Source organism: Ylistrum balloti, unplaced genomic scaffold (genome assembly GCF_031769215.1).
Source record: "Ylistrum balloti isolate Yb309-2 unplaced genomic scaffold, AGI_CSIRO_Ybal_v1 Utg369828, whole genome shotgun sequence".
Lineage (NCBI taxonomy): Eukaryota > Metazoa > Mollusca > Bivalvia > Pectinida > Pectinidae > Ylistrum > Ylistrum balloti.
Window position 1 is genome coordinate 226058 of NW_026781992.1, and position 21812 is coordinate 247869.

Genomic DNA, 21812 nt, shown 5'->3' on the forward strand with positions numbered 1-21812 from the left:
AACAGTCTGAAATCAAAGATGGCTTCCCCTACTTCAGCAGGTTCATTGGTCATAATATATGCCTGAAGATAGCATCACGAAAATCAATATTGAAAAATCTAATAATAATGTTCTCCTTCCTGCAACCTTTAACATCCAAAGTTGAACCTACACCTTTGTGAACCTGAGACAGTCTACACACATAATTAGTTAAAGGTTGACTGACCAACACAGCAGAAATTATAAGTATGAGAATGAGATAGAAGACTTTTGATAAAGTGGGTATTAATGAATGAATCTTACCTTGTCTAAAGGAATGTGATAAGGGAGATTGACTGGAGAACAAGTGACAAAAGTCCAGTGTTACAAACAGCTGTGACAGGGAGTGATGTTCTCACTATAAGCAGCCTGATCCACTCACCCACAACCACAACGACACAGCTACTAAAGCACTAAGGTGGAGATGTAGAAAATCTATAATATTGGCAAATCCATACAGGGCTCGTTTCAAAACCAAAACAGTGTTGGACCAGGGGCTAAATAATTTACTAGACATTGACAATAGCTGTTCCTGGGTAACATTATTAGGTGTGTTTTACTGTACAAACTTATCCTTACATACAGGATAGTATTGCAGCCTTTTCACCTAAACATGTCTTGTTTGTTTACTACTGAATTTAGGTGTGTTTTATCATACAAACTTATCCTTACCTACAGGATAGTATTGCAGCCTTTCACCTGAACACGTCTTGTTTATTTACCATAGAGTTAATTTGTTTATGAACATATTCGTCACACACTGTCTGTTATGTTAAACCTTCTTTTATTAGAACACATTAATATTAAAAACATCAACAGATACAAACCACTGATATTTACTAAATTAAACGATGAGACACTTAAATACTGGATCATTTTTTTTAATATATCGCTGCCCAATTTGCCCTATATCAGTCTAAATTTCTGGATATAATGCTCTGTATGACAGACTTCAACATCACATTTCACTAATCATGAAATCAATATGGTGTACCCTACGTTCTACCTACATTCTAGATTCATTCAAATAAAATCCTTTTTTTTCAGAATTTACCACTCAATAAGTGATAAATAGAGGTCTACACATATTTCTAGGTTCTGGTCTGTTACACCTGATACAGCTTATCCGAGGAAATTAAATCTATGAACTTCTGTAAAACCATCTCTGCGACATCTGTATATGGATTCATCATAATAACAAACTCTGTAACGGAGAAAATGAGAATGAATGCATTTAATACCAGCAGTCATAAATCTACCAGGGAAGGATGATAATGTATTAAGTTCAAATCTTTAGTTTAATATTAGTGCTAATTTTATTTTCACTGATATTGAGAAATCCATTAAAAAATGTGTCTATGAATCACACAAGTTTTAATAGACATAATAGTGGAATTATCAAGCTCTATAATCTTATGCAAAATCGAGTGACCACAAAAAATATTGCTTTTCGAAAAAAAAAAAAACATGAAATTACAGCAACTCTAGACTCTCACTTCAAACCCTCTGACAAAGATCTAAGGTTTTTGTCTCAGGAAAAATATTAACTGTGTCCATTGACCATCTGGTCCAAAAGGTAACTACTGATCTAAGCTGGACATATGGTACCTAAGGTCACTAGTGGCCTGAGCTGGACATATGGTACCTTAGGTCACTAGTGGTCTGAGCTGGACATATGGCACCTTAGGTCACTAGTGGTCTGAGATGGACATATGGCACCTCAGGTCACTAGTGGTCTGAGCTGGACATATGGCACCTCAGGTCACTAGTGGTCTGAGCTGGACATATGGTACCTTAGGTCACTAGTGGTCTGAGATGGACATATGGCACTTCAGGTCACTAGTGGTCTGAGCTGGACATATGGTATCTTAGGTCACTAGTGGTCTAAGCTGGACATATGGCAACTTAGGTCAATAGTGGTCTGAGCTAGACATATGGTATCTTAGGTCACTAGTGGTCTGAGATATACATATGGCACCTCAGGTCACTAGTGGTCTGAGCTGGACATATGGTACCTTAGGTCACTAGTGGTCTGAGCTGGACATATGGTACCTTAGGTCACTAGTGGTCTGAGCTGGACATATGGTACCTTAGGTCACTAGTGGTCTGAGCTAGACATATGGCAACTCAGGTCACTAGTGGTCTGAGCTGGACATATGGTACCTTTGGTCACTAGTGGTCTTAGCTGGACAGATGGTATCTTTGGTCACTAGTGGTCTGAGCTGGACATATGGTACCTTAGGTCACTAGTGGTCTGAGATGAACATATGGTACCTTAGGTCACTAGTGGTCTGAGCTAGACATATGGTATCTTAGGTCACTAGTGGTCTGAGCTGGACATATGGTACCTTAGGTCACTAGTGGTCTGAGCTGGACATATGGTACCTTAGGTCACTAGTGGTCTGAGCTAGACATATGGCAACTCAGGTCACTAGTGGTCTGAGCTGGACATATGGTACCTTAGGTCACTAGTGGTCTGAGCTGGACATATGGTACCTTAGGTCACTAGTGGTCTGAGATGAACATATGGTACCTTAGGTCACTAGTGGTCTGAGATGAACATATGGTACCTTAGGTCACTAGCGGTCTGAGCTAGACATATGGTATCTTAGGTCACTAGTGGTCTGAGCTGGACATATGGTACCTTAGGTCACTAGTGGTCTGAGCTGGACATATGGTACCTTAGGTCACTAGTGGTCTGAGCTAGACATATGGCAACTCAGGTCACTAGTGGTCTGAGCTGGACAAATGGTACCTTAGGTCACTAGTGGTCTGAGCTAGACATATGGCAACTCAGGTCACTAGTGGTCTGAGCTGGACATATGGTACCTTAGGTCACTAGTGGTCTGAGCTGGACATATGGTACCTTAGGTCACTAGTGGTCTGAGATGAACATATGGTACCTTAGGTCACTAGTGGTCTGAGATGAACATATGGTACCTTAGGTCACTAGCGGTCTGAGCTAGACATATGGTATCTTAGGTCACTAGTGGTCTGAGCTGGACATATGGTACCTTAGGTCACTAGTGGTCTGAGCTGGACATATGGTACCTTAGGTCACTAGTGGTCTGAGCTAGACATATGGCAACTCAGGTCACTAGTGGTCTGAGCTGGACATATGGTACCTTTGGTCACTAGTGGTCTGAGCTGGACAGATGGTACCTTTGGTCACTAGTGGTCCGAGGTGGACAGATGGTACCTTTGGTCACTAGTGGTCTGAGCAGGACATATAGTACCTTAGGTCACTAGTGGTCTGAGCTGGACATATGGCACCTCAGGTCACTAGTGGTCTGAGCTGGACAGATGGTACCTTTGGTCACTACTGGTCGGAGGTGGACAGATGGTACCTTTGGTCACTAGTGGTCTGAGCTAGACATATGGTACCTTAGGTCACTAGTGGTCTGAGCTGGACATATGGCACCTCAGGTCACTAGTGGTCTGAGCTGGACAGATGGTACCTTTGGTCACTAGTGGTCTGAGCTGGACAGATGGTACCTTTGGTCACTAGTGGTCTGAGCAGAACCTATGGTACCTTAGGTCACTAGTGGTCTGAGCTGGACATATGGTATCTTAGGTCACTAGTGGTCTGAGATGGACATATGGCACCTCAGGTCACTATTGGTCTAAGCTGGACAGATGGTACCTTAGGTCACTAGTGGTCTGAGCTAGACATATGGTATCTTAGGTCACTAGTGGTCTGAGCTGGACATATGGTACCTTAGATCACTAGTGGTCTGAGCTGGACATATGGCACCTCAGGTCACTAGTGGTCTGAGCTGGACAGATGGTACCTTTGGTCACTAGTGGTCCAAGGTGGACAGATGGTACCTTAGGTCACTAGTGGTCTGAGCTGGACATATGGCACCTCAGGTCACTAGTGGTCTGAGCTGGACAGATGGTACCTTTGGTCACTAGTGGTCTGAGCTGGACAGATGGTACCTTTGGTCACTAGTGGTCTGAGCAGGACCTATGGTACCTTAGGTCACTACTGGTCTCAGCTGGACATATGGTATCTTAGGTCACTAGTGGTCTGAGCTGGACAGATGGCACCTCAGGTCACTAGTGGTCTAAGCTGGACATATGGTATCTTAGGTCACTAGTGGTCTGAGCTAGACATATGGTATCTTAGGTCACTAGTGGTCTGAGATATACATATGGCACCTCAGGTCACTAGTGGTCTGAGCTGGACATATGGTACCTTAGGTCACTAGTAGTCTGAGCTGGACATATGGCACCTCTGGTCACTAGTGGTCTGAGCTGGACAGATGGTACCTTTGGTCACTAGTGGTCCGAGGTGGACAGATGGTACCTTTGGTCACTAGTGGTCTGAGCAGGACATATAGTACCTTAGGTCACTAGTGGTCTGAGCTGGACATATGGCACCTTAGGTCACTACATGTCAGTATAGATGTTGATAGTCCATGTCATCTACAAGGGGGAAATACTGCTTTGTTAGGTTAAACCATTGTAACTGTCAAGCTGTCTACTGACACAAGGATGGTGGTGTTATAAAACAGATGTAGCCCATGTCACCCTTCCTACATACAGATAATATATATTAAATACCAAACACCCCCTTGTGTTACAGATAAGCAAGCTGGTTTCAAAGAAATATAATAACACAAAATCATCACTGACAGCAAATTGCCTCATAGCTGACATTTAATAAAACTTGACATTTAGGGACATCTCGTGTCTAGGACTAACTGTAGTGGCCAATGTCTATCACATCTCCTGATCTATCAACTGACAGATCTGTCTATGAATAGTCAAATGTATTACTAATAATTAAATGTATTTCTATTAAAAATGTATTATTAAAATGTATAGATATAAGACAAGAGGCCCAAGGAGGGGTCTTAACAGTCACCTGAGAAATATATGTCAATAATCTGGGGTTTTTAAAATGTTGCAAAAATGTAACAACACTTGTGCAGGACCATGTGTAAAACATCTGTACCAAGTTTGAACATGACCCACCAAATGGTTCTTCAGAGGAAGTCCATAATGTCTTATCCAAACAGAGGCCAGGGTGACCATCTTGGATTTTGAATCGCCCCAAAAAGTTAAAACACTTGCCAGGACCTTGTGTAGAACATTCGTATCAAGTTTCCCCTTTTTCCCCCTCCTGAAACTTGAAGCGGCTTCCCATGGGGATGCTTTGTGCCAAGTTTGGTCAAAATCCATCTACTGGTTCTTGAGAAGTAGTCATTTAATGAAAGTTTTTACATATGGCCCCTTTTACACCCCTTATGGGCCCCAAAGAGGACATAATCACTTTTTTCAACATAATTTCATATGTCTTTCACTAAGGGATGCTTTCTACCAAATTTGGTTGAAATCGGTCAAAGTTTAATTTTTGACTTTTTTGAGCGCCCCCTAATGGGGCTGTTTTTGACCCAATTTTTTTTTCATTCGCAAACTTTGTAGACCATGCCATAAGAACCCAAATTTCAAATATGAATTTAATCTGACTTTTGGTTCACGAGAAGAAGATTTTAAAAAATTTACCTAATTTTACACCCTTTTTCCCCCTTCTGGAGCCCCTATTGGGCCCATGCCCTTTTTCTTCGCAAACTTGAAGTGGCTTCCCATGGGGATGCTTTGTGCCAATTTTGGTCAAAATCCATCTACTGGTTCTTGAGAAGTAGTCATTTAATGAAGGTTTTTACATATGGCCCCTTTAACACCCCTTATGGGCCCAAAGGGGACATAATCACTTTTTTCAATATAATTTCATATGTACTTTACTAAGGGATGCTTTCTACCAAATTTGGTTGAAATCGGTCAAAGTTGAATTTTTTAACCTTTTTAGCGCCCCCTCGTGGGACCGTTTTTGACCCAATTTTTTTTCATTCGCAAACTTTGTAGACCTGGCCATAAGGACATTAATATCAAATATGAACTTAATCTGACCGTTGGTTCATGAGAAGAAGATTTTTAAAGATTTACCTAATTTTACACCCTTTTTCCCCCTCCTGGGGCCTCTTTTGGGGCCATGCCCTTTTTCTTCGCAAACTTGAAGCGGCTTCCCATGGGGATGCTTTGTGCCAAGTTTTGTCAAAATCTATTCAGTGGTTCTTGAGAAGTTGAATATGTGAAAAGTTAACAACGCACGACAACAGACAAATCATAATGGCTCAGGCGACCTAAAAATGCATACTGAAATATAAACCAATACAGCTTGTTCCATTTTCTGTATAACATACATATTTATCTGAAATTTCTGAAAATATTATAAAGGATTTCAGTATAGATGTATATTTGTTGTTAGTCAACTCCTGATAAAGGACTTTACAGTAGATATATATCTGTTGTTAGTCAACTCCTGATAAAGGACTTTACAGTAGATATATATCTGTTGTTAGTCAACTCCTGATAAAGGACTTTACTGTAGATCTATCACTGTTGTTAGTCAACTTCTGATAAAGGACTTTACTGTAGATCTATCACTGTTGTTAGTCAACTTCTGATAAAGGACTTTACTGTAGATCTATCACTGTTGTTAGTCAACTTCTGATAAAGGACTTTACTGTAGATCTATCACTGTTGTTAGTCAACTTCTGATAAAGGACTGTACTGTAGATCTAGATCTGTTGTTAGTCAACTTCTGATAAAGGACTTTACTGTAGATCTATCACTGTTGTTAGTCAACTTCTGATAAAGGACTTTACTGTAGATCTATCACTGTTGTTAGTCAACTTCTGATAAAGGACTTTACTGTAGATCTAGATCTGTTGTTAGTCAACTTCTGATAAAGGACTTTACTGTAGATCTAGATCTGTTGTTAGTCAACTTCTGATAAAGGACTTTACTGTAGATCTATCACTGTTGTTAGTCAACTTCTGATAAAGGACTTTACTGTAGATCTATCACTGTTGTTAGTCAACTTCTGATAAAGGACTTTACTGTAGATCTATCACTGTTGTTAGTCAACTTCTGATAAAGGACTTTACTGTAGATCTATCACTGTTGTTAGTCAACTTCTGATAAAGGACTTTACTGTAGATCTATCACTGTTGTTAGTCAACGCCTGATAAAGTACTTTACTGTAAATCCATTACTGTTGTTAAAGAAGTTAATAAAGACATATAACTGTTGTAGTCAACATTCTATTGCAATATGATTGATCTGAAAATGTGTACACAAGTAAAGTAGTCCCCCCATCCCATGAAATATTGATCTACATTACAGAGGAGCTTGGATGTTAAAGACCTATAGAGGTAAGACATCACTGCTATGATAAACATACACAGGACCAAGAAGCCTGCAGAACATTCAAACTGAACAAACATTCCTTGGGGAAAATCAATATGGTGCTGGTAATTTTCTCTGTGAGTTTGACAAAAGTGTTACACATAACAATTACCTTACAGGATTCACCATTTAGCCAACAGATGTGTGCTTTAATTAAATAATTGATTAGGGTCAATATTTTAATTTGGCTAGAAAGTGATAGTATGATAGTACTCAAATATCATTGGACGAGACATATGAATTTTTAGAAAAGCCTACAGAATTCAGCTAGTTGGCTGTGCCATTTACCAATGTAGAACAATGATCTCTTATCCCTCCTAAATTAAATGTACAGTGTATAAAAAAAGCAGATTTTTACACTTCAGTGAAAACACTTTTCATAAATTGTTTGCAGCAAAGTATACATGTCCTTGTTACTTTCATTACTAATTGAAAGTTTTCAATAAGTTGGTTATTCATCTAAGTAATAATTCTATGTCAAGACAACACACAGTCACTCACCAAGACATCACACAGTCACTATGTCACCAAGACAACACAGTCACTCTATCACTAAAAACATCACAAAGTCACTCTGTCACCAAGACATCACACAGTCATTCCATCACCAAGACAACACACAGTCACTCCGTCACCAAGACATCACACAGTCACTCCGTCACCAAGACATCTCACAGTAACTCTGTCACCAAGACATCACACAGTCACTCCGTCACCAAGACATCACACAGTCACTCCGACACCAAAACATCACACAGTCACTCCATCACCAAGACAACACACAGTAACTCTGACACCAAGACAACACAAAGTCACTCCATCACCAAGACATCACACAGTAACTCTGTCACCAAGACATCACACAGTCACTCCGTCACCAAGACATCACACAGTCACTCCGTCACCAAGACATCACACAGTCACTCTATCACCAAGACATCACACAGTCACTCTGTCACCAAGACATCACAGTCACTCCGTCACCAAGACATCACACAGTCACTTCGTCGCCAAGACACCACACTCACTCCATCACTAAAAACATCACACAGTCACTCCAGCACCATGACATGACAGTCACTCCATCACCAAGACATCACAGTCACTTTGTCACCAAGACATCACACAGTCACTCCGTCACACAGTCACTCCGTCACCAAGACATCACAGAGTCACTTCATCACAAATACAACACACAGTCACTCTGTCACCAAGACATCACACAGTCACTCCATCACCAAGACATCACACAGTCACTCAGTCACCAAGACAACACAGTCACTCCGTCACAAGACATCACACAGTCACTCCGTCACCAAGACATCACACAGTCACTCCGTCACCAAGACATCACACAGTCACTCAATCACCAAGACATCACACAGTCACTTTGTCACCAAGACATCACACAGTCACTCCGTCACCAAGACATCACACAGTCACTCCATCACCAAGACAACACACAGTCACTCTGTCACCAAGACATCACACAGTCACTCCGTCACCAAGACAACACAGTCACTTCGTCACCAAGACATCACACAGTCACTCCGTCACCCAGACATCACACAGTCACCAAGACATCACACAGTCAGTCACCAAGACATCACACAGTCACTCCGTCACCAAGACATCACACAGTCACTCCGTCACCAAGACATCACACAGTCACTCCGTCACCAAGACATCACACAGTCACTCCATCACCAAGACAACACACAGTCACTCCGTCACCAAGACATCACACAGTCACTCCATCACCAAGACATCACACAGTAACTCTGTCACCAAGACATCACCAGTCACTATGTCACCAAGACAACACAGTCACTCTATCACTAAAAACATCACAAAGTCACTCAATCATCAAGACATCACACAGTCACTCCGTCACCAAGACATCACACAGTCACTCAATCACCAAGACATCACACAGTCACTTTGTCACCAAGACATCACACAGTCACTCAGTCACCAAGACAACACAGTCACTCCGTCACAAGACATCACACAGTCACTCCGTCACCAAGACATCACACAGTCACTCCGTCACCAAGACATCACACAGTCACTCCGTCACCAAGACATCTCACAGTAACTCTGTCACCAAGACATCACAGTCACTCCGTCACCAAGACATCACACAGTCACTTCGTCACAAAGACATCACACAGAGTCACTCACACAGTCACTCCAAGTCACCAAGACAACACACAGTCACTCACAGTCACCAAGACATCACACAGTCACTCCGTCACCAAGACAACACACAGTCACTCCGTCACCAAGACATCACACAGTCACTCCGTCACCAAGACATCACACAGTCACTCCGTCACCAAGACATCACACAGTCACTCTGTCACCAAGACATCACCAGTCACTATGTCACTAAGACAACACACAGTCACTTCATCACCAAGACATCACAGTCACTCCGTCACCAAGACATCACACAGTCACTTCGTCACGAAGACAACACACAGTCACTTCATCACCAAGACATCACAGTCACTCCGTCACCAAGACATCACACAGTCACTCCGACACCAAGACAACACACAGTCACTAAGTCACCAAGACATCACACAGTCACTCATCAAGACATCACACAGTCACTCCGTCACCGAGACATCACACAGTCACTCAATCACCAAGACATCACACAGTCACTCTGTCACCAAGACATCACACAGTCACTATGTCACCAAGACAACACAGTCACTCTATCACTAAAAACATCACACAGTCACTCCGTCACCAAGACATCACACAGTCACTCCGTCACCAAGACATCACACAGTCACTCCATCACCAAGACATCACACAGTCACTCCGTCACCAAGACATCACACAGTCACTCCGTCACCAAGACAACACACAGTCACTCCGTCACCAAGACATCACACAGTCACTCCGTCACCAAGACAACACACAGTCACTCAGTCACCAAGACAACACAGTCACTCCGTCACAAGACATCACACAGTCACTCCGTCACCAAGACATCACACAGTCACTCCGTCACCAAGACATCACACAGTCACTCCGTCACCAAGACATCACACAGTCACTTCGTCACAAAGACATCACACAGTCACTTCGTCACCAAGACATCACACAGTCACTCCATCACCAAGACAACACACAGTCACTCCGTCACCAAGACATCACACAGTCACTCCATCACCAAGACATCACACAGTAACTCTGTCACCAAGACATCACCAGTCACTCTGTCACCAAGACATCACACAGTCACTCAATCACCAAGACATCACACAGTCACTCCGTCACCAAGACATCACACAGTCACTCCGTCACCAAGACATCACACAGTCACTTCGTCACAAAGACATCACACAGTCACTTCGTCACCAAGACATCACAAACACAGTCACTCCATCACCAAGACATCACACAGTCACTCCGTCACCAAGACATCACACAGTCACTCCGTCACCATGACATCACACAGTCACTCCGTCACCAAGACATCACACAGTCACTTTGTCACCAAAAATCATAGTCATACTGTTACCAAGACAACACTCTCACTCACCAAGATAGTCAAACTATCAACATGACATCTACGTCTAACTATCACTAAGGCAACAATGTCACACTGTCACCAAGACACCACGGTCACATTATCACTAAGATATCACAGTGTCATCAAGATAACATTCTCACACAATAACTTAGACATCAAAGTCACACTAACACCAAGACATCAATGTCATAATGTCACCTAAACATCACCTGACACACTGTCATGACAACATCACAAAGTCATGATCTTACAAAGACAACACAGTCTGATGAAGACAAACACAGTGACACTCTTATGAAGACAACACAGTCACACTGTTATGAAAACAACATACAGTCACACTCTTATTAAGACAACACAATCATACTTTTAGGGTGGCAACACAGTCACACTGTTTTGAAGACAACATACAATCACAGTGTCATGAAGACAATATACAGTCACAGTGTCATGAAGACAACATACAGTCACAATGCCATGAAGACAACATACAATCACAGTGTCACGGAGACAACATACAGTCACAGTGTCATGGAGACAACATACAATCACAGTGTCATGAAGACAACATACAGTCACAGTGCCATGAAGACAACATACAGTCAGTGTCATGAAGACAACATACAATCACAGTGTCATGAAGGCAACATACAGTCACAGTGTCATGGAGACAACATACAGTCAGTGTCATGGAGACAATATAGTCACAGTGTCATGGAGACAACATACAGTCAGTGTCATGGAGACAACATACACTCACCGTGTCATGAAGTCAACATACACTAACAGTGTCATCAAGGCAATACCCAAGACTTGTCAAAAGCTTTTAACCCTAAGCATAATCTTACTTATTGTAACACTGTCTATGGTGTCTGAGAGCAGAGGAATACAACAATGTAGCTGATCACAGCTCCAGAGTGGGACACAAGTTGTAGCAAGCAGGATATTGATTGTGCCCCAAAGTCGACTTGTTTCCATGGAAATAAGGATTTTAATATTGCTGTGTCTAGATGTGGTTCCTTAAACCCTTTATCTGTAAAGTGCCCGGGTATGTTTCAGGTTGTTCCTTAGACTGTAGTAAATATTCCTTTGGCTTCAGAATTTTATAGGCATTAATACATGTATTTATCCTGGGACAAGATGTAAGCTTGTACTGATCCTCATGGATCAATAGATTGCAGAACTAACAAAATCATTTTACTAAATGGATAACAGCAGGTGCTTTCAAGTTTTATACATATCACATAATAGATACCAAAAGCAATGCTGTGTAATGGTACAAAAACATCACACAGAGAGACAGATGTCTTTATACTGGTAATAGAGTTGTTGTGTATTGGTACAAAAACATCACACAGAGAGACAGTTGTCTTTATACTGGTAATAGGATTGTTGTGGATTGGTACAAAAACATCACACACACAGAGACAGATGTCTTTATACTGGTAATAGGATTGTTGTGTATTTGTACAAAAACATCATACAGAGAGACAGTTGTCTTTATACTGGTAATAGGATTGTTGTGGATTGGTACAAAAACATCACACACACAGAGACAGATGTCTTTATACTGGTAATAGGATTGTTGTGTATTTGTACAAAAACATCATACAGAGAGACAGTTGTCTTTATACTGGTAATAGGATTGTTGTGGATTGGTACAAAAACATCACACACACAGAGACAGATGTCTTTATACTAGTAATAGGATTGTTGTGTATTTGTACAAAAACATCATACAGAGAGACAGTTGTCTTTATACTGGTAATAGGATTGTTGTGAATTGGTACAAAAACATCACACACACAGAGACAGATGTCTTTATATTGGTAATATGATTGTTGTGTATTGGTACAAAAACATCACACACAGAGACAGCTGTCTTTATACTGGTAATAGGATTGTTGTGTATTGGTAAAAAAACATCATAGAGAGACAGTTGTCTTTATACTGGTAACAGGATTGTTGTGGATTGGTACAAAAACATCATACAGAGAGACAGATGTCTTTATATTGGTAATATGATTGTTGTGTATTGGTACAAAAACATCATACAGAGAGACAGTTGTCTTTATACTGGTAATAGGATTGTTGTGGATTGGTACAAAAACATCACACACACACAGAGACAGATGTCTTTATATTGGTAATATGATTGTTGTGTATTGGTACAGAAATATCACACATAGAGAGACAGCTGTCTTTATAATGGTAATAGGATTGTTGTGTATTGGTACAAAAACATCACACAGAGACAGATGTCTTTATATTGGTAATATGATTGTTGTGTATTGGTACAAAAACATCATACAGAGAGACAGTTGTCTTTATACTGGTAATAGGATTGTTGTGGATTGGTACAAAAACATCATTCAGAGAGACAGCTGTCTTTATACTGGTAATAGGATTGTTATGTATTGGTACAAAAACATCATACAGAGAGACAGCTGTCTTTATACTGGTAATAGGATTGTTGTGTATTGGTACAAAAATATCACACATAGAGAGACAGCTGTCTTTATAATGGTAATAGGATTGTTGTGTATTGGTACAAAAATATCACACATAGAGAGACAGCTGTCTTTATAATGGTAATAGGATTTGCAATGATGTGCCACATGAAACAAAGAATTTCCAGGCAACAGTCAAAACAGTTTTAAAAGTAATCGCAAAGGAAAAAAGTTCAAATTTGTCAGAAGTCCCCTCATACACAATGATACTGTAAACACTTTCCACCCAATAGGACCACCTGCAGCTTGGTATATGGAACTGTCGAGGGTGGTCCCTCACATCAATGGACAATTCAGATTTTCGTGATGAGGTATTGATAATGTGAGATCTTAGCAGTATGTGAAATTTTTCAAGAAATAATGAAGTTTTAGAAGTTCCCAGGTATAAATGGATTGGTAACAACTGATCAACTATACACTGGAGAGCTGTCTGAGGTTCTGGAGGTGTTGGTGTACTAGTGTTAGAAGTTCCCAGGTACAAATGGATTGGTAACAACAGATCAACTATACACAGGAGAGGGTTTAGATTCTGTGTGCCCCGATCATTCATCCATGTATCCTAAAGCCATCCTGAAGATCTGTTTATAAGCTTTATAACTGATATAAATTTTTGCATGTTGAATGGCTAATTTAACGATCTTTCAAAGACATATGTTTCTCCAACTGGTAAGTCTGTTGTGGATTGCATGTATGTTCCATATGAACAGCTGGACTTGATTGATTCATTTAAATCTTAACAAGGACATCAAAAAAACTCGCCGATGTTAATTTTAACAAGAGATCCCAGAGGGATCTTGGCGCCCACCATTTGAGGATCTGTTTTCAGTTCTTGAAGATTTTTTTTTGTTTGTTACAGGTGTTGTAAATGTTCATGAACTGGTCTTCATTGAATGTACTCAATGATGGCACAAGATATTTTTATTAAGCACCTATTAGCAAATATCATTTGAAAAAGATCCCAAAGTATTATTAGATAGCAGTCAGTTACAGGTGGATAATGGACAATATGCTTGTGCTGTATTACTGTCAACATCCAAGATGGCTGCCTCTGGGCCAACTTGATTTCAAATCAGTCCAAAAAAGGTACAATGCACAACTAGGGACCAAGGGAAACCAATATCTATGAAATATCAGAAGGATCCATCCTGGACTTCCTCAGATATAGCAGTAACAAGATTTTACTCTCAAAATCCAAGATGGCTGCCTGTCAGCCATCTTGATTTCGGATCAGTCCAAAAAGGTATAATGCACAACTTGGAACCAAAGGGAACCTGCATATGAAATTTGAGAAAGATCCATCCAGTACTTTCCAAGAAATAGCAGTAACAAACTTTTACATTCAAAATCCAAGATGGCGACCTGCCTGCTATCTTGAATTTGAATCATTCCAAAAAAGGTACAATGCACAACTAGGGACCAAGGGGAAACTGCATATGAAATTTGAGAAAGATCCATCCAGTACTTTCCAAGAAATAGCAGTAATAAACTTTTACTTCCAAAATCCAAGATGGCTGTCTGTCGGCCATCTTGAATTCGAATCAGTCCAAAAAAGGTACAATGCACAACTAGGGACCAAGGGGAAACTGCATATGAAATTTGAGGAAGATCCATCTAGTACTTTGTCAGAAATAGCGGTAACAAACTTTTACTTCCAAAATCCAAGATGGCCAACTGTCTGCCATCTTGAATTCGAATCAGTCCAAAAAAGGTACAATGCACAACTAGGGACCAAGGGGAAACTGCATATGAAATTTGAGAAAGATCAATCCAGTACTTTTCCAGAAATAGCGGTAACAAACTTTTACTTCCAAAATCCAAGATGGCCACCTGTCGGCCATCTTGAATGTGGATCAGTTCGAAAAAGGTACAATGCACAACTAGGGACCAAGGGGAACCTGCATATGAAATTTGAGAAAGATCCATCCAGTACTTTTCCAGAAATAGCGGTAACAAGAATTGTTTACGGACGGACGGACGGACCACGGACCACGGACACAGAGTGATTTGAATAACCCACCATCTATTTGAATAGATGGTGGGCTAAAAATATGTACTGAAAGGATAAAGAAACGCAGGGTAATATTTATTGCGATATTTTGAAAACGCATTCTCCAAATAAAGTGAAACTTTGTGGATTGAGTAATTAGGTCATATTACACCTTGTCATGTATCGAAAATTTAGTCACGGCACAGTGCATAGCTCTGGTAAATGGATGAAGGAAAAAACAAGAATCTTGTGTACCGTGTTGTTCTAGTCTCATGCAGCGTTAGTCAAGTCACTCTTCGTTAGTCTTTATACAGACCAACTGCTTCCCTAAAATTAATTGAGAATTTGATTCGTTTTAAGAATGGCACAACTCACAGAAGTTCAGAGGGGTCAGGCCATTCAGATGCTGATGCAAGGACAGCTGCAAAATCAGGTTGCTAGGCACTTTGGTGTTAATGTTTCCACCATAGAACGTCTTGTAAGACGTCTTCGGGAAACTGGGCGATTGGCCGATCGACCTAGGTCAGGACGTCCGCGCGTAACGTCAGGATCGCTATATTGTCGTCTCTCATGTGCGTAATCGGCGCCTTACTGCCTTTGAGAGTGTACTTAATGTTTGTGGAAATCAAGTTCAAAAACTGTAACGAATCGATTACGAGAAGTTGGTGTAAAAGCACGTCGCCCCCACGTAGGTCCACACCTTACCCCTGCATGACGTTAATGTCATATGGCCTGGGTCGCTGAACATGCTCCACGACGGTTTCCACTGAGGCAGTGGAGACAAGTTTTCTTCACGGACGAGTCTCGATTCTGTCTTTATTGATCTGACGGCCGTCAACGTGTCTACCGACGTCGTGCCAAACGTTTTACGGACACTTGCGTTGTAGAGAGGGATAGGTTTGGGGGCGGTTCAGTAATGGTGTGGGGAGGAATCTCACACAGGTTAAAATCACAATTGGTTGTTATTGATGGCAATTTAACAGCAGCTAAGTATAGAGATGAGATCCTCTGACCCCATGTTATCCCTTTCTTACAGCAGCATAATCTAACCCTCCAGCAGGATAATGCTAGGCCCCACGTAGCAAGGATTTGCCAAGTCTTTCTGGCCAACAACAACATTCAACCACTAGATTGGCCGCCATATAGCCCTGATTTGTCCCCGATCGAACATCTTTGGGACCAGTTGGATAGACAGGTTCAAAATGCCAGCCACCCCCTGCTACTCGAGAGCAGTTAACCAGAGCTCTGATTGAAGAGTGGGACAACATCCCCATAAGACAGATTAACGCTCTCATGAACTCTATGACCAGAAGAATAAGGGCAGTGACCACAGCAAATGGCAGACACACAAGATATTGATGACTCAGTTCAATTTCAATTTCAAAATCCTATGGGTCCATTCAATTTAATCATTAGTACCTCTAAACCAATTGTCAGATGCAAAATACAGACTTTGGAAATTTTTAAGCTTTAATTTATCTGTAAGTGTACAAAATTTCGTTTTAAATGAAGCCCGATATCATACTTAATTTCTGGTTTAAAGTTCACCCTGCATTTCTTTATCCTTTTAGTATATATATTTAAAGTGAGCTACATGGAAAACTAGACAAGAAATATACGCAGAATTTGCATATAATCAAAACTGAACAAGGAATTACGGTAATAAGTCTACAAAGTTTAGGATCTTATCATTCCTTCATAAATTAATGTGCAGAAAGGTTTCCCACAGAATGATTAAAAAAATCAGCCAATCAGGTCACAGCAGGCTCATTAAATATGCATAGAATTTACAGTTACTTGAACTTGGGCTAGGGATGAAGGTAAAAATAGCTCCACAAATGCGGGCAATACCCCACAGCCTTATTATAAAGTTGGGTGAAGGGCTGAGATTGTGAAGAACCTCAATAGGCTGTGTAGGTCCATAGGCCCAACATGCCCGGCGAAAATGGTGATTGCTGGTGATGTCATTCTTGAGATAATGAGCGGATTGCAAATTCAAGATGGTGGCCGTAACCGCCATATTGGATATCGGGCGACGACGAAAAACAATAAGGTTATGTAGGTCCATAGGCCCAACATGCCCAGCGAAAATGGTGATCGCCTGTAATGTCATTCTGGAGTTAATGAGCGGAATGCAAATTCAAGATGGTGGCCGTAACCGCCATATTGGATATCGAGCGACAACGAAAAACAATAGGCTTATGTAGGTCCATAGGCCCAACATCCTCAGTGAAAATGGTAGTCACTGGTGATGTCATTCTTTAGATAATGAGTGGAATGCAAATTCAAGATGGCGGCCGTAACTGCCATATTGGATATCCGGCGACGACGAAAAACAATAGGGTTGTGTAGGTCCATAGGTCCAACATCCTCAGTAAAAATGGTGACCACCGGTGTTGTCGTTCTTGAGATAATGAGCAGAATGCAAATTCAATATGGCGCCAATAACTGCCACAGTGACGAAAACAATAGGGTTGTGTAGGTCCATAGGTCCAACATCCCCAGTGAAAATGGTGATGACCGGTGATGTAGTTTTAAAGATAATAAGCGGAATGCAATTGTGGACAGATGGACAGACGGACAGACAGACGCCGTGCATGATCGCAATACCCCACACCCTTTCGGGCTGTGGTGTAAAAAGTGTACCAATCAAATTTCATTAAAATCCTAGCAGTCCTTCAAAAGAAATCACATGGAAAGCAGCATATGAGAGTGATTAAAGAAATCAGCAAATCAGGTCAGAGCAGCCTCATTACCGTAAATTTGCCGGTATAGTGCGCACTCGGGTATAGTGCGCAGGTACTTTTTTGGGGTCAGATTAAAAAAAAAAAAGATTTTCTACAGAAAGATTAATTGATTACTGGTACCGTGATGAAACAGTTGTGGTTTGATCCATTTATAATGAGGAAACCACAATCATCATGACCCTAACATATTTAATTACCTTATATAAACAAATTCACGCAGGTACCTGACTTAACAAGCATGAAAGGCTTGGCTAATTGGATAATTAACGGTTCTTAACAGGTAACAAACACGTCGAGTATGAGGAGATGACACATGGCTTCAGCTGAACGTGTACTATTGCTCAGAAAACGATGCTGTTTTAACTGTCTGAAAAGTTTCAATCATACCTTGTCCCCATATCTGTACCTACCGCGGTATCCAAAGGTACTTAGTTATAGATTGTTTACACCGACTTCGACATGGGGAAACAGCGAACGCCATGGACTACACAGAGAGACTTGAGTTTCGTGCCACCGGTCGCCACTTCGACACTCCAAAGTGAAATATCAAACCACTGACCAGAAGGGCTGACATCGGTGCAACAGCGAAACATCCAGAGATGGAGAGAGAGCTGTTCAACTTTGTATGCGATCACCGAGATGCTGGCATTGCTGCCAGTACAATAGAACTGCGCATGCGGGCCATGCAGATCAAGAGAGGTCATGGGGTCACCAACTTTGGGCATCAGTGGGATGGGCTGATTGATTTATGAACAGAACGACAATCGCACAAAAATTTCCGGACTCATTGAATTCCACAGATACATCATCAAAATGAGGCAGAAATTCAGACACTTCTATAGCCCCGACCAATAGTAAGACCGTCACTTTTCGAACGACGAGAAAAGAAAAAAAAATTAGATTCACCGTAATGCTAGTGTGAATGGCCGATGATTAAAACAGAAATTTATTTTATTTTACTTTTTTTGTTGCTGTTGTTTTTATCTCCAAACTATCATATATGACCGACGACTTTTACATATAACTATGTGAAGGGAGGTAATCCAATATGGCGGACAAGAAGTCGGGAATGATAACCCCAAGAATGGCATGTTCCTGCGTATAATGTGCACCCCCTTTTTGACATGACAGTTTTAGCTTGAAAAAGTGTGCACTATACGCGAAAATTTACGGTAAATATGCACTTAATGCTTAATGTTGTATCTAAATGGTGTATGGACTGGAAACTATCAGTAAATCCAATCTATCATTTTAGGAAGCTTCCATCCAGAAAACGGATGTCGTTTTCAACTGTGGTTTGTGTGATATTTAAACCATTTGTATAAATACTTAGGAATATGGTAAGATGAGCATTTGGAAATGCAAAATGCAGAAAAATCTATGTCAGCTAGAGGAATACTAGGAGTGTAAAAATAGGAAAATTTATTTCATCTGGTGGTATGAACTACAATGTTTTTTTACGCGTCTCTATAACTCAAGTTTGGAACAATACTTATGGTCGGCACTGCTATATGGGGAAAGAAGATGCATTTGGTTATAAGTACAATGCGAAACAAAGCATGTCATTTCTACCTAAGAGTTGGAAAATACACCTCCAATGTCACTACTAGAGGTGATATGAGGCGGCCGTCATGTCTATATAAATACAATGTGTCTCATATGTGAAACTATCTGTGTCTATATAAATAGAATGTGTCTCATGTGTGAAACTATCTGTGTCTATATAAATAGAATGTCTCATGTGTGAAACTATCTGTGTCTATATAAATAGAATGTCTCATGTGTGAAACTATCTGTGTCTATATAAATAGAATGTCTCATGTGTGAAACTATCTGTGTCTATATAAATAGAATGTCTCATGTGTGAAACTATCTGTGTCTATATAAATAGAATGTCTCATGTGTGAAACTATCTGTGTCTATATAAATAGAATGTGTCTCATGTGTGAAACTATCTGTGTCTATATAAATAGAATGTGTCTCATGTGTTAAACTCTCTGTGTCTATATAAATAGAATGTCTCATGTGTGAAACTATCTGTGTCTATATAATAGAATATGTGTGAATGTGTGTCTATATAAATAGAATGTGTCTCATGTGTGAAACTATCTGTGTCTATATAAATAGAATGTGTCTCATGTGTGAAACTATCTGTGTCTATATAAATAGAATGTGTCTCATGTGTGAAACTATCTGTGTCTATATAAATAGAATGTGTCTCATGTGTGAAACTATCTGTGTCTATATAAATAGAATGTGTCTCATGTGTGAAACCATGTGTCTATATCAAAAGAATGTGTCTCAGGTGTGAAACTATCTGTGTCTATATAAATAGAATGTCTCATGTGTGAAACCATGTGTCTATATAAAAAGAATGTGTCTCATGTGTGAAACTATCTGTGTCTATATAAATAGAATGTCTCATGTGTGAAACCATGTGTCTATATAAAAAGAATGTGTCTCAGGTGTGAAACTATCTGTGTCTATATAAATAGAATGTGTCTCATGTGTGAAACTATCTGTGTCTATATAAATAGAATGTGTCTCATGTGTGAAACTATCTGTGTCTATATAAATAGAATGTGTCTCATGTGTGAAACTATCTGTGTCTATATAAATAGAATGTCTCATGTGTGAAACCATGTGTCTATATAAAAAGAATGTGTCTCATGTGTGAAACTATCTGTGTCTATATAAATAGAATGTCTCATGTGTGAAACCATGTGTCTATATCAAAAGAATGTGTCTCAGGTGTGAAACTATCTGTGTCTATATAAATAGAATGTCTCATGTGTGAAACCATGTGTCTATATAAAAAGAATGTGTCTCATGTGTGAAACTATCTGTGTCTATATAAATAGAATGTCTCATGTGTGAAACCATGTGTCTATATAAAAAGAATGTGTCTCAGGTGTGAAACTATCTGTGTCTATATAAATAGAATGTGTCTCATGTGTGAAACTATCTGTGTCTATATAAATAGAATGTGTCTCATGTGTGAAACTATCTGTGTCTATATAAATAGAATGTGTCTCATGTGTGAAAATATGTGTCTATATAAATAGAATGTCTCATGTGTGAAACTATCTGTGTCTATATAAATACAATGTGTCTCATGTGTGAAGCTATCTGTGTCTATATAAATAGAATGTGTCTCATGTGTGAAACTATCTGTGTCTATATAAATAGAATGTCTCATGTGTGAAACTATCTGTGTCTATATAAATAGAATGTCTCATGTGTGAAACTATCTGTGTCTATATAAATAGAATGTGTCTCATGTGTGAAACTATCTGTGTCTATATAAATAGAATGTCTCATGTGTGAAACTATCTGTGTCTATATAAATAGAATGTGTCTCATGTGTGAAACTATCTGTGTCTATATAAATAGAATGTGTCTCATGTGTGAAACTATCTGTGTCTATATAAATAGAATGTCTCATGTGTGAAACTATCTGTGTCTATATAAATAGAATGTGTCTCATGTGTGAAACTATCTGTGTCTATATAAATAGAATGTCTCATGTGTGAAACCATGTGTCTATATAAATAGAATGTGTCTCATGTGTGAAACTATCTGTGTCTATATAAATAGAATGTGTCTCATGTGTGAAACTATCTGTGTCTATATAAATAGAATGTCTCATGTGTGAAACCATGTGTCTATATAAAAAGAATGTGTCTCAGGTGTGAAACTATCTGTGTCTATATAAATAGAATGTGTCTCATGTGTGAAAC

At 40.0% G+C, this 21812-nt stretch overlaps 1 protein-coding gene across 4 annotated transcripts in view; it reads right to left on the bottom strand.

Moving 5' to 3' along the window:
• The window catches only part of LOC132545107 (ras-related protein Rab-3-like), a 73508-nt gene that overhangs the window by 41224 nt on the left and 10472 nt on the right, over positions 1-21812 (bottom strand). The window contains exon 1 of one of the 4 annotated variants that reach the window (XM_060208775.1): positions 283-352. The exons of the other annotated variants lie outside the window; for them this stretch is intronic. The gene's annotated coding sequence lies outside the window, so the exon portion shown is untranslated. Of the gene's footprint in view, positions 1-282; positions 353-21812 lie in introns of those variants that run through there. 4 annotated transcript variants of the gene reach the window in all.